We start from the raw sequence: 15,216 nt of genomic DNA, 5'->3' as shown, positions 1-15,216 counted from the left end.
AACAATCTTTTTTACAGCTTCCCATCCCAATCAATTCACTATCATACTCACCACAGAGGTTATTCCAAATCTTTTGATCCTCCTCAAATCTATGATGGTACTCTTTCCCCAACCCTCTCAGCTGAGAATCTTAACACATATTTTAGGGGAAAAACAAACCATTTACCAGAACTCCCATTTATTCCTCCTTTTCACCTCATATCACTCAGATGTCTTTTCTATTATCTTCTATTTTACCTCTGTCTCACAAGAGAAGGCTAATTCTTCTACAAACACCCTTAGTTCACATCTTATCCTAGCTTCTCCAGCAGATTGCTTCTCTCTGAATAAATCTTCAATTTCTTCCTGTCTACTGGCTGATTCCTCTACAATTACAATATTTCTTCCAACTTATAAAAAAAACCCAACACAAACAAAAAACCTTGATCTGTCCAATCCTCACTAGATATCACCAATACTTTTACAGCTAAACTGGAGAAAACCATCTATAATCAGTGATAACCAGTTCCTCTCCTCTCACTTTCTTAATTATCTTAATTGGCTTCTGCTCTCAATAACAATCAACTAAAACTGCTCCTTCCAAAGATACCAGTTAAAGATCTCTTAAGTTTCAGTCATCTCTTTTTGTCAACTGCAGCCTTCCTTTTCATCCCTGATAATCTTTTCTCTTTAGGCTTTCATGGCAATGCTCTCTCCAAGTTTTCCTACATATAGATAACATCCAATAACTCTTCGGGTATCCTTCAAACACCTGTTGTTGTCTCTCCCCTCAGTTTTGTCTCTCCCCTCAGTTTTCTCTCTCCGGTTGATCTCATCAGCTCTCATGGGTTCAATTAATCATCTGTGTGCAGATGATTCTCAATCTATCTATCCTTCCAGTTTCACATCTCCAAATGCCTATTGGTTATCTCATAGATATCTTAAAATCAACGTGTACAAAACCGAATTCATTATCCTTCATCCCCAAACTCTCCCCTCTTATGAACTTCCATCACCAATGTTGAGGGCACCATCATCCTTCTAGTCATCCAGGCTAGCAATCTTTTTCTTTCCTTCCCTTTTCCATATTCAATCATTGCCAACTACATACTCCTTTTTCTTTTTTGGCACTACCATCAGCCTAGTTCAGGCCTTCATATAACCTCACTCTTAGACGACTGTACTGCTGACTGACCTGCCCATCTCAAATTTTTCCCCATTCTAATACACTTTCCACTCAGTTGTCCAAGTGAGCTTCCTAAATTCTAAGTCTAGCCATATCACGCCTCTACTTATATAAAATTCCTGTGGCTTCCTATTATCTCCATGGTCAAATATTTAATCTTCTGTTTGACTTTTAAAGACCTTGATAACCTGGCCCCTTATTACCTCTCACGTCTTTTTATATTATATTCCCTTCCATAATACACTAATGTTAGGTCAGTTAGTAAGTATTTATTAAATATCTATTAGGTGCCAGACACCGTACCAAGTGCTAAGGTTACAAAGAAAAGCAAAAGACAGTCCCTGATGCCCCAGAGGAGCTCATAATCTAAGGAGGCAACAACAAGCAAACAAATATGTACAGACAAGTGATATATAGAATAAAAAGGAAGTAAAAGAAGTAAGGCACTAGAATTAAGGATTAGGACAGTAAGATTTTAGCAAGTACTTAAAGGAAGCCAGGAAGTAGAGATAAAGAGGGAGAGCATTCCAGACATTGGGGAATAAATAGAGAAAATGCCTAGAGTGAGCAGAATATCTAATTTGTGTTATTGGATAGAAAAACACATTAGGAGGAGGAGGGAAGCAGCAAGGTTTAAGAACAGTGGAAAAGTAAGAGTTTAGAGTGTGAAACGCTTTGAATGTCAAGAAGATTTGGTCGTGAAGGCCTATGGAAATCTCTGGTAGAAGTGGGAAAAGGCAATGGTATATCTGAAATGATGCTTTAAGAAAATTACTTGGCAAGTTGGACTGGAGTACATATGAGGAAATAAGGATGTATTACTGGGATAACAGCTGTCAGGAGAGGATGTATTCAGGAGATGCTGGAAAGGTAAAACTGATAAATCTTGGCAATAGATTGACTATGAGAGGTGAGAGATAGTAAAGAGTCAAGGATAACACCAAAGTTGTGAACCTGAAGGACTGAGAGGATGATGGTATCCTTTTAAAAATAGGAAAGTTGGAAGGGGTGGAAGGTTTAAGGGAAAAAGTAATGACTTCCATTTTACACATGTTGAATTAAAGATGTCTATAGAACATTCAGTTGGAGATATCTGAAAGGCAGTTGGAGATTTGAGACTGGAGCAAGTGAAGATATTAAACTGGATTAAGGGGATTTGAGGGTCATCAGCATAAAGATGGTAAATTAAATCTATGGGAGCTTATCATTTCATCAAATGAAATTATATAGAATGAGAATTGAGTCCAGAAAAGAGCTGGCTTTACTATTCAATGGTTGCCTCCTGTGCATGAGATGCTCTTCTTCCTCACTTTGACTCAACTTTAAGTCCCACTTTTTACATGAAGCCTTCCTGGCTCCTCTCAATATTAGTGCCTTCTTCCTGAGATTACTTTCTAATTCACTCAGGATATATCTTAGTTTGTACATCGTGTGGGAGAAGGAGAAGAGGGGAAGAAGGTCTTCCCCATTTGAATGTGAGCATCTTAAGAACTGTTTATGCTTTTCTTTATCTTCCCAGGACTTAGCACAATGCCTGGCACATAGTAAGTGCTTAATAAATGCTTATTTACTTCACCATATGAATATAAATGAAAATATGCCAAAAGAAAGCCAAACTCTAAGTAAATGAAAATGTAATAAAGATTCTGGAGAACAGATTATGAAACCTACCTCCCTTCTCATTGCTGAGAGGCAGAGAGTTACTAAGGCAGAATGCTGCATACATTATCAGATGCAGTCACTGTGTCAGCTGTTTTTGTTTCTTTTTTTCTGTTATTAGGAGAGGATTCAATGGGAAGGGAGTTGTTTTCTCCCTCCAAAAAAAGCTGTTATAATGACAAAACAATAAAATGTATTAAAAAGTATGTCAATATACAGCTACTGTGATATTGACAGTATTTTCAGAGTCCTCTGACCTTACTATGTATGGCAGAACGATGGGTTGATAGTAATGACAAATATAATAAAAGAGTTAAAGCTTTAAGGAACTTCAGGAGTTCCTAATAATAATAATGACAGCTGGGCACATACCTGCTGTGTGCCAGGCACTGTGCTAAGTGCTTTACATTTGGTCCTTACAACAACCTTGAGATATAAGTGCTATTATCACCTCCATTTTACAATTGAGAAAACTGAGGCAAATGGAGGTTAAGTGACTTGCCCAAGGTCACAGAACTAATAATAAGTGTGTGAAGCCAGATTTCTCCATTAGCCCAGCTCTTCATCCAAGGTGCTTCTTAGCTACCAAGAATATTGGGTCAGATGTAAGTCAAAACATTTACGTTAAGAGAAGAAAAAGGGGACAAAGATAAAGAACTACAGAAATCTCTCACATTCTAATAAGACTTATCTAAATAGTGTATGATATACTAGATGCTCTACAGAGAGAATACCCAATGTCTATTGCATTGAAAATATTATTGTACATATGTCAAAGCAATCAAACTCAGATGGGCTTTGTGGCTGGTAGTATGGTAGAGCAGGAAAAAGCCATGAATGAGTAGACCTGAATTCAAACTCCAACTTCATCATTACTAGGTGTGTAATCTTGGACAAGTCACTTTACTTTGGAGGGCTTCATATTCCTTATATGTAAAATAACAAAAAAACAAACAAAAAAACTAGGGCCCATTGTTAAAATCACTTTAAGTTCTGATATTCATCTACACATATCTGACATTGATAGATTTTTAAAACACTGATGCAGATAAAGTGCTACTGACAGCAATACTTACTATCAGATTAGCATTTGGGAATAGCAATGAAAAAAGGAATCATTCAGTATATTCTACAATATACCTGGCATTACACTAGTGAAGACACAAAGACAAAATGAAGATAGTTTCACCCTCAAGAAGTTTACATTCTATGGGACCTACTTCAGTTGGAGGAACTAAAACTCGGTAATATCTCGGTGATATTCTGGCTCTAAATCTATGATCCAAAGGTAAACACAATCACATGAAATAAGTCTATATTGCTACTAGTGAAATTTACAACACTACACAATAAAATAGAACACATTTATAGACCAAAAGAATAAAATCACAATATTTAACAAGTTCCACTATGTGGCTGTAAAGTGTTGGAAGAACATTACCAGTGTAAATTAATAAGGTACTAAAATTTAAATGAGAAACAGTTAAATTGTACCTTTGCGGACAAATTCTGCTGAGCACCTACTTAAAAAATCTTCCAAAACTGATACCCAATTGTGTAATTGAGGATTTGGCATCAAAACTACCAGAACAAAGTTACCAGTCATAAGGAGGCTTTAAAAATACATTACAATTATAATGAACAATTATACTGCCCCCCCAAAAAATAAATAAGAAAATGCACCTCACTCCCTTCTTTGTAGTGATAGGGGTCAATGAATGTTGGAACACTGCATATACTATATTGTCATACTTGGCTGATGTGCTGAAATGTTGCTAAACTGCTTTTTTCTTCTCTTTTTTTATTGTTTGGTACAAGAGATAATTTGCTACAGAGAGATATATTCAGAAATGAAGATGATATTAAAAAGATATAAAGATTAAACTTTTTTGCAAAATGCTTTATAAAAATTTACCAATGAATAGGAGGGAAAAACTAATTACTTGTACATAACATTAACAGTCACAGAAATGAAGATGTCAACTTTTATTTGCTTATTTTTTTAACTTTCAGGCCATTTATCAGAAATACCATAGGAAAATGATATAATTTTCAAAAGAAAAAAAGCAAACCTTCAACAATCATATAAAATGATATTCCAAATCACTAAGAATAAAAAAAAAAACTACAAATTAAAATAGCTCTGGGATTTTATCTTACACAGATTAGCAAAGATGACAAAAAAGGAAAGATAAATGTTGGAGAGGGAATTTAGAGAGCTGTGAGTTTGGTTTGTGTTTGAAAGTAATTCCATTTTACTCTAAGCAGGTAAAACACAAACAGAAAGACCCTATACATACACAAATATTTATAGCACTTTTTTGTGACCACAAGAGACTAAAGTGTGTGCTCATGAACTGCGAAATAGTTGAACCAATAATGTATAAATACAATTGTACAATGTCATATATACACATATAATTGTACAATAATATATGTATTATACAATAATATGTAAATTTAATAGAATATTATTGTACCACAAGAAATGACAAAACAGAAACAATTCAGAGAATCCTAGGAAGAATTATATGAAATAATGTATAGAAAAAGAAAAGAAAAACAATTTACATAAATATCACAATGACGATAAGGGAAATGACACTAAAAGAAGTCAAAACTCAGGGATGCAGTGATACTCATTCCTGATAGATCAGATACAGAATAAGGAACACTGTGAGACACAGTCAATTTAATGGGTTTTTCCCCCTTATTTGTATGTTTTTGTTTTTAGGGAGGATTACTATTGGGGAAGGGATAGTGATTTTCTTTTTAAGCGTCAATAAAACTTTTTTTTAAAAAGCACAATTCAGTTCTACTTCAGTTCAGGTACTGGCTATGTTTCATATGGCAATTAGATAAAAAATAGATTTAAAAATGTTATTTCCATGATTACACAACTTTTTTTTTTTAAAGGAACAACTCTTTAAGAAATGATTTTTTTTTTTAAAGTACCTCAGGCACAAACTTTTCTAGTAAAAATGGATAAGTATGTTTATTATAAATGGTAATAAATATCTGCCTTACACTACAAGTTTAGTTATACTTCAGTTCAAATGCATAATCAACTTAAGTCATTTATTTTTTAAAAAGGCTCCAAAAATGAAGAGTAGCCTTAGAGTTCAAATCAGGAATATCATAAAATTTATTGGGCGAACATATCTATTTCCAACCACCTCACTTTACAGCTAAGAAAACTGAGAACTACAGAGATTAAGTGATTTGCCCAAGGTCACACAGGTATTAAGTATCAGAGCCAGGACTGAACTCAGGTAGTATCTTTAGAAGAATATAGTACAATTATTTCAAAGTCCGATTCTTCTTGTGCAGCAAAATAACTGTATGGATATGTATACATATATTGTAATTAACATATACTTTAACATATTTAACATGTATTGGTCTACCTGCCATCTGGGGTAGGGGGTAGGGGGAAGGAGGGGAAAAATTGGAACAAAAGGTTTTGCAACTGTCAATGCTGAAAAATTACCCATGTATATATCTTGTAAATAAAAAGCTATAATAATAAAAATATATAACAATCATCTTTTTCACCGTGCAAATATTATTTTAAAGATTAAATCAATTCAAATAAGTTTCTGTTCCAAAATAGGGAAACTAAAGAAAAAAGATTCCCAAACTAAAATATTCAGTTTATTTTTTTTTTAATTTTCCTAATTTTAAATGCCTACTGCATGACTTTCTCTATGGTGAGAACAGTCAATCTCATCTCTTGCCAGTCCCAGAGTTCTATTGGGAGAAAAAAAAATCACTATGTGATACTGATTTTTGGAATAAAGGTAAGATTCTTTACAACTTTTTTTGACCTTTAAAGAATTTGGCATTCATCCATTAATTGACTTGAAGTTTCAACCCAGTAAAACCCTCATTTCTGAAAGGAGATACTCAAACATATACTGAGAGAGGTAAAAATGTCCTGACTCTGAGCTGTATTTAGCCCAATCATAATGGAGTAACAAGTAAAACCAATGGAGTTAATCTTATCATAGGACAAAATTGTTAGATCACTTCTAAAATATAATAACTGACTAATTACATGAAGTATAAATTTTCTGCAATACCTCTTAAATTTATCATCTCCCAAAGCACTTTATCACTACCTTTCTGAAAAATTTATTTAATACTGAAAGCTCTTTGAGAACTAGGATCTTGCTAAAAAAAAAAAAAGGTTTTTATCTTCTCCAGATACTACTAGCAAAGTGCTCTGTAAACAAGTATTTAATGTTTATTTCTTGCCCAAATCTTTCATTACATCAATTTGGGGAGTTCCAGATGTGGTAAATTCCTGCACTGATGCACAGAACCAACTGTTCTGTAATATATATGAGTTTTAGAGAATAATGTAGCTTAAGGAGAGGTTAAATTACTTTGCCCAGGGTCACAAACCATTATGTCACAGGCAGAACTTGAAGCCAGGTCTTTCCTGACTCAAAGGCTAACCTATTAAGCCACCATGCTGGTATATTAAAAAAAAAAAAAAAAAAAAAAAGATGGGGGTGGGAATGGAGGGGTGAGGAGGTTGATGAGGCTGGCTATAAAATATTAAGCTTAAAACAAAACTAGGGATATTTATTTCATCAAAAATATGTTTAAGAAGACAACATCAAAAAACCTAAATTTACTCTAGGAAATTAAGAATAGTTACAATCATTAGTTTAAATCACTTTGGCAAGCTCAAACGCCATTGAATGATAAATATAATAGTTCACCAAAAGATGTAAGATATCAGCTAACCAAATAAGATATTAGAAATACTAACTTTCTGATAGTTAATGATTTTGGCCATCACATCAATCAATAAGTATTTCTTTAGTGTCTATTTGTGTGTGTGTGTGTGTGTGTGTGTTTCCAGAGGCATGATTATTAAGTTATTTTGTTTTAACCCAAAAATTAAACCAATATCATGCCAAAAGTAATACTATTTCATTAAATAGTGGATAGCTTCAAGTAAGTCTCAGTGCACTTTTGGCCTAAACATTCTTTGAGGGTCACTAAATTATCTTCAGTAAATTACTAGCATTCCCCTGATTCAACAGCTGTTTATTATTCACCTATTATAAACAAAACACTAAGCAGAAGCTGGAAATAAAACAAAATACATAATCTCTGGTTTTGTGGAGTTTATAATCTAAGGGACTATGGCATATCTTTCAAGCACAGTAATACCTTCAAAGAATTCACAGTTAAACATTTACTAAGCAATTATTTTTTCTTTTCATGTGGGCAAATCTAGAGAGGTGGCATGGCCTAGGAGGGATAGAATGTTGGCCTTTGAATCAGGAAGACTAGGATTTAAATACCATCTCTGACACTTAGTAGTTGAACCAGTTTGACCCTCAAGCAACTCAATCACCCGAAGGTAAAGATGAATTGTCATCTGCATTGGTTTAGGAATCCTTCTACCCGTTACAACAGATATTTGATCTACTGGAGAAATCCATAGGATGATTAGTCATGTAACTAACTGTCTTTGATGTAAAATCATATCTATTAAATCCCTTAAAGAATATAGATTAAAGAATCAGAAATCAGGGCAAAACATTACCTAAATGACCAAAGGCAAACTACTTCTCTGGACCTTAGTTTCCTCATCTACAGAAATAAACCCAGATCAGGAAGTGGTGGGGTTTTTAATCTGATATCCAGGACCTTAAAAAATTTTCTTGGGTAACTGTATTTCAATGTAATTAGTCTTCTTTGTAATCCCATGCATTTTATTTTAAGCATTTAAAAAATATTAATGTGAGAAGTATACAGAGTTTTACCAGACTGCCAAAAGGGTCTGTGACAAAAAAGGGCAAAATTTTCTGCTCTAAGGATTCCTTCAGCTCTTTTTATGAAAAAATATAAAACCTCTAGATTAAGGTGAAATTTAGCAGAGCAGTAACTGCTAAATACAAAGTCATAAATGAAATCCAACATATGACCTTAGTATTTGTGTGTATCTTTCGCAGGATCAAAAGACTGGAAGGAACTCAAAGAGATTTTCTAATCTGGCCCCTGGCTTTATGGCTAAAGAAACTAAGACTTAGAGAAGAGGAAATGACTGGCTCAGGATCGCCTGATCAGAAAAAACAGAAAGGTAGATATTTAAACACAAATCTTTTTGATTCAAATTCAATGCTCTATCATATTGAAAGATAAGAATACCATCAGTTTTCCAAATACAATGAACAAGCTACTAATATAACTAGCAGGTCACAAAAATAGGTGCAACAGCTACCAAATATCTCAGCTGGAAGGCAGCTAAAAAAATCCAATCATCAATACTCTGAAGTGATCAATAAAAGGAAATTTATTACTGCACAAAGTAGACATTTTGATAGAGCTGCAACTTTTGGGGAATTTTTGCTCATGTGGAACAGACCAGACAACCACCTATCTACAATTTCAAACTGATTTAAATGTATTAAACAAGCATTTGTAAACTACTGGCTCTACTACCGGTCAGTCAAGAAAAGGAAAATAGTCCCTGCTCTCAAGGAGCTTATAATTCTACCATAGGGAAAGGTGTATAGTCAATATAGACATATGTAAGTCAATACAAAAGAATGTACAAAATAAGAAAATACAAAGGAATTCCAGGGTGAGAGGTAGCTATCAACTCAAGGAATTGAGAAAGTATTCTTTGAAGAAGTGGCATTTCTGAGTCTTGAAAGGTATTAAAAAGGTTTCAGGAGGCAGAGATAAGTAGGGAGAGCATTTAGGATATGGAAGAAAATCTAGTTAAAGGAACAGAGAAAGAAAATGGAAAGTCAGACAGTTTGGCTGGACTAAGTGTGATTCAGTAATGTGTAATCAGGCTGGAAAGAGCTAGTTTGTGAATGGCTCTGAATGCCAAACAGAGCAGTTTGTATTTTATCTCAGAGGCTAATAAGGAGCCAAAGAAACTTCATAAGCAATCAAGTGGCATTATCAGATGTAAAGAACATCAATTGCATAACTATATCAAGGATGAGCTGGAGAGAAATTAAATATAGCCATATCAATTAGGAAGATACTGCAATAGTCAAGGTGATGAGGGCCTAAATTAAGATGGTTGTGGTATAAATGGAAAGAGGAACAGCTATGATGCATGTTGTGGAGGTAAAATGAACAAGATAGGGCAGCTGACAAGGATATGGGGATGGAAGCAGGAGAAAAAAATAAAAGAGTCAATAACTCAGAGGTTTCAAGTCCAGGTGAATGAGAAGAATGGTGGTGCCTTTAAGAGAATTAATAAAGTCAGGAGAAAAAGCAGATTTAGAAGGAAAGATAGTATTTTCTACTATGGACATGTTCAGTTTGAGATGCTTATGGGATATCCAAGTGGAGATATCTAAAGACAACTAGAGATGTTAGGCTGCAGTTCAGGAAAGAGAAGAGGGCTGCATATAGATTTGGAAATCATCTTCATGATAGCTGAATTAACAGAAGTTAAAAGTGATAGAGTTGGAAGAAAGCGGTCAGGGGAGGCCTGAGGGACACCCACACATATAAAGCATATATTGCAATTAGTTATACCTCTGAAGCCAAAAAGAATAAAACTAATCCCTTTTCTTGAAAACAGATCTTCAAATACTTTGATAGCTATGAAGCATCCCTGGAGTCTTCTCTTCTCTAGGATAAAACATCCCTCGTTCTTTCAACCTATCTTTGCAGGACATAGTATCCACAATTCACAATCTAAGAGCTGCCATTACTACATAAAAGATTTGTCACTGGGGATTCACTTTATGCCTGTAACATCTTTTTCCTTCTTTTGCCAAGGTAATATCTGTGTGATCGTTGGTGATTTATATAATGAAAGTGATAGTGCTTTCCTGAGCCTTGAGCTTTAGGGGTTGAAGGTTAAGTGGGTATCAGGTTGAGTTGTTCTTTCTTGGAGGATACATGAAGGACTTCATTGTAATAAATTTTATGAGGAAAAGGTAATATAAAGTTGGGGCAGCTGGGCAGTGAAGTGAATAGAACACTGGACCTGGAGCCAAGAAGACTTACGTCAAGAAGACTCAGGTAACTTTAAAATTTAAAAGCTGTTCGACCCAAGGCAAGTAACTAATCCTGTTTGCCTCAGTTTCCTCATCTGTAAAATGAGTTGGAGAAGACAATGGCAAAACACTCCAGTATCTTTGCCAATAAAACCCTCAAATAGTCCAAAGTGTTGGACACAACTGAAATGACTAAACAACAAAATATAAATGTGGGTGGCTCACCAAAAGCCTACTAAAAATTAAGAGTCTTTCTAACTGGCTAAGAGATAAAACTAGACTACAGATGAGCAAATGAATCCCAAATACCCAAGTCAAGGCAAGTCCCAAATTAGGAGGTAGTAGTCTGAGTTGAGAGTTGCCAATATCATTTTGTAATAATGGAGTCAGAACCCAGGAACTACATAAATGGAATAATCTGCTTGTCTGAATATCAATCAGACTAGGCATTTTATATAAATTTGAGAATACTTGTAATCCTGGTCTTGATATTTTATTACTCTCCTTTCTTGTGAATATATTCTAATAAATTTACTTATGGTTTGGAGTATGTGAGATCAGGATTGGAGTGGGAGTGAGGGGAAGTAGATGTTAAAACTGGGCAACAAGAAACATGTATCCTGAGCAGAACAACACTAAAAAGTAATCAAAGATCAATTTCACTAAATCTCTAAACCATAAAGAAACCAAAAAAGGTCAAAGAGACTCATAGTGCCTCGAGCTAAGGGCTAGAAATCAGTAAGTTTACAAATCAGCAAAAGAGAATTGCCTTCCAGTCAAATAAAAAAGTCTCCTCAACCAGCAGCAGAAAGGAAATTGTGATCCTCCAAGTTACCTCAGTCAGCAAGACCTAAGGCCCAGTGCTAGATCTTTTACAGTTTAAAATTACCAGCAATCAGGATGCTTAGACATAAAGAACAGTCAAATCTGTTTTCATAAACTTGAAAAGTAACTTCAAGATCAATAATAGTATAACCTTTTATTTACAGTCATTCTTTTGAGGCAAAGAATTTTTACAAACACCCCCTTAATATCCATGACATTCTTATAAGGTTGACAAAAGGCTGGTGGCATCAATAACCCTATTTTACAGATGAGACACTAAAGGTAAAAAGAATTTAAATGACTTCTCCAACATCGTGCAGTGAAGTTAAAAGATTTGGAACTCTCCAGCTCTTTTGAGAAACCTATGAATACAACACACATAATCAAATACTCTCTCCCTCCCAAATAATTAAATACAATTACAGGTTTGCAAAATATATACTAGAATTTGAAGAAACTTCTTCCAGGAAAAATGCCTTACATTCACTTATTATTTTTTATTCATAAGAGCTCAAACAGGTGTTATATAGAAGCAGCAGCATGGTGTAGTGGAAAGTTGACTAAATTCAAAGAAATTGGGTTCAAATACTGGCTCTGCTACTTAATACTTTTGTGATCAGAAGCAAATTTCTTTACCTATCTGAACCTTAGTTTCATCGTCTAGAATATGAGCTTCAATCAGATGGCTTTTGAGGATACCTTCAAAATCTAAATCAATGATATCATAGTCCCTATACATGAGGCTATGATGTAGTGTGTCACTGTGAGTATTCCATGGATTATAAAACAAACAATAAAAGTTATTTATATCTAAATATCCAACAGATATAGTGTGATATCATGGAAAAGATACTAATGTATTACTTAGGAGACTAGGGATTAGTTCCAGTTCTGCCAGTATAATTAGCAGTATAAAATGGAATAACTAATCAACCAACAAGTATTAATTACCTATCACGTGCCAAGCAACAGAGATGTAAAGAAAAATAGAATAGTCCCTGCCTTCAAGAAGCTTAAACTCTATCCAGGCCAAGTCTGAATTTTATTTCCTTTTGCCTTAGTTTTCTCATTCTCAAAATGAGGTGGTAAAATTAATTCAAATGTATGTCTTTTAGTTCCAAAATATACTAGCTCTATGCTGTTATGATCCTTTGTGATAAATAGGAACACTCATATTTTACAGACTGCAAAGTTTATGTAAGATATTATATTAACCAGTGAATAAAACATCTGCTTCCTAGCTCAAATCTAGTTTCCTTTTCATCTTATTTACTAACTGCTTTTATGACCACCAAAAAATAAGAACACTCTACTTTACCTGCAAACCAAAGGATATTTCCTCCAGTGTTTTCTCTTTCCTCAGTTTCTTTCCCCCAGAATAATATGTCAGAATCTATGAAATTTCCATTATGTCAATAGATCATCCCGTAGCTTAAAAGCATCTCGTTTAATACACACACACACACACACACACACACACACACAATCTCTGCAACATTATTGCAAATTAAATAAAGAGAAAATGTAACACAAGGTAAGTTTTCCAAGTTCCATATACCAACCATAAATATCTACCTGAAAGTTTAACAATTAGTCTGGAAATGTCATGTGAGAATCCAAGATAATTTAGCTAAAGAAAACTCTCTTAATTCTGAATGACAGAAAAAGTAGATTTATAACCATAACCCATTTTAGAAGATTATTTAATCATCTGGCTATTAAAATAAATCTAATCTTTCCACAAAAACTCACTAGTAATTAAAATGTCTTACATACTTCATGCTACACCTACATATACAATTCCTGGTACTATATATTTATTTTAGCAAAATTCACCTGTACTATTAGATATAGTACTGACTTTAGATAAGTTTTTTTTTTTTTTTTAAAGTAGCCTCTATGTATAGATAAAAGAAAAAGCATGGTGTGTGCTGAGTTGAAAGGTAGTGTGTATGCTGTCAAGATAGCAGTAAATGAAAGGTCCTAAATTTAAATCCTAACTCTCCCAATAGGGATCTGGTTGGGTCAAGGCAATCAATTAACTTCTCTGGGCCTCAGTTTCCTAATTGGTAAAATGGAGAAGCTAAAAAGCATTATAGTACAGTAGCAAGTAGCACTGGCTTTGGAGTCAAAGGAACTGGGTTCAAACTCTGCCTCTTATCCCTTAGTACTAGTGTGAACTATGGCAAATCACATTTCTGCCAGCCTGTTTTCCCATCTGTCAAATGAGGGGGGAGGATTAGACTAGATGGTTTTTTAAGATACCTCCCAGCTCAAAATGTGGGATTCTATGATCTCTAAGTCTCCTTTCCATAAATACCATGCTATCACAACTCAAATAAATTGAAACAATGAATTCAATTAATTGTACCTAATAATATCATCTTTATCTAATAATTCATTTTTAATTAATGAAAATTTAAAGCAAGATTCTATGACCTTTAATCATTCAAATCATATATATTGGAAAGGTCGGGGGAAATAATATTAAGAGATTTAAGAAATTTTAAAATAAAAGTTCTCCAAAAGTTAAGAGGTTAATAAAGGAAAAAAAATACATATTTCAATCTAGTGGAAAGAATGAAGTTGATGGGCTGTATGTTTTGTTTTGTTTTGTTTTGTTTTGTTTTTAAGACAAATGACTGGGAAAGTCTGGGACCACATGTCAACATTAAGAAAAAAATTTTTTCAACCAACATACACATTCAACCGAAAACACTGATCATACAAATCTTGCCTGATATTATCCTATCTTTTTTGCCAATATAGGATTTTTAAAAATCTGGTTGTGAAGGAAACCTGTCCAAAAATTGCAAATAGGGAACTACAGCTGTTTCTTATAACTGTCCAGACTATGCAATAAAAATCGGACTCTAACAAATGCTATACAGTATCTCAAAACAAACCCAATATCCCCACCAACATCCTCAATGATTCATAAACAAGAAATAAACTGACAACATATAGACTGTAAAATTCTGTCTCCTCCTCTTCCTAGTCTCTTCCAAATTTTGCTACTTTAATATTCACTACCTTGGACACTTCTACTTTTGTTCATAGAAAAGACATTACATACACTTAAGGTACACAAATTCTCTTATAAGATTTTCAGATGTCCTATAATACCATTTTCACTAGGTAGTCATCAAACTCAATCTTCTAAATATTTAACAAAACTTGATACTGATCCACTCTTCACCTTTATAGACCAAAACTGAAGATGTCATTTGATTGGACAAGGACTTCCTCAGGAAACAAAAAACAAAAGTAACAAGTTATATTATAAATCCCTCCTCTTCCTCTGGAGTAGGAGAAAAATAAACCCCTCAGCACAGGTGCTCCAAAACATTGTCCTTAGCAACCCTCACTTATCCAGGGCTACCCATACTCCTCCAACTACCCTTTGCCTCCTAACGAAAAGTTGGTAAGGATGGTCCTAAACTTTCTCACCATTCTCCTTTCTCTGGGACAAGAACAAATTCCAAAAGTGATGAAAAAACTTCAAGTCCTCGTTACCCTAGGTCAAAACCTTACTCCACTGTTCCTCCTCTTTCCCCTTCAGGTAGGGGGTGAAGA

The 15,216-nt window shown here is 34.3% G+C and overlaps 1 protein-coding gene across 4 annotated transcripts in view; it reads right to left on the bottom strand.

The window, feature by feature from the left end:
- Positions 1–15,216, bottom strand: part of RBM27 (RNA binding motif protein 27) — a 65,882-nt gene that overhangs the window by 49,991 nt on the left and 675 nt on the right. The window lies entirely within an intron of this gene.

This window comes from Antechinus flavipes, chromosome 2 (assembly GCF_016432865.1).
Source record: "Antechinus flavipes isolate AdamAnt ecotype Samford, QLD, Australia chromosome 2, AdamAnt_v2, whole genome shotgun sequence".
NCBI lineage: Eukaryota > Metazoa > Chordata > Mammalia > Dasyuromorphia > Dasyuridae > Antechinus > Antechinus flavipes.
Note: the sequence above shows the minus strand (reverse complement) of the source record. Positions and strands in the feature narration are given on the sequence as shown.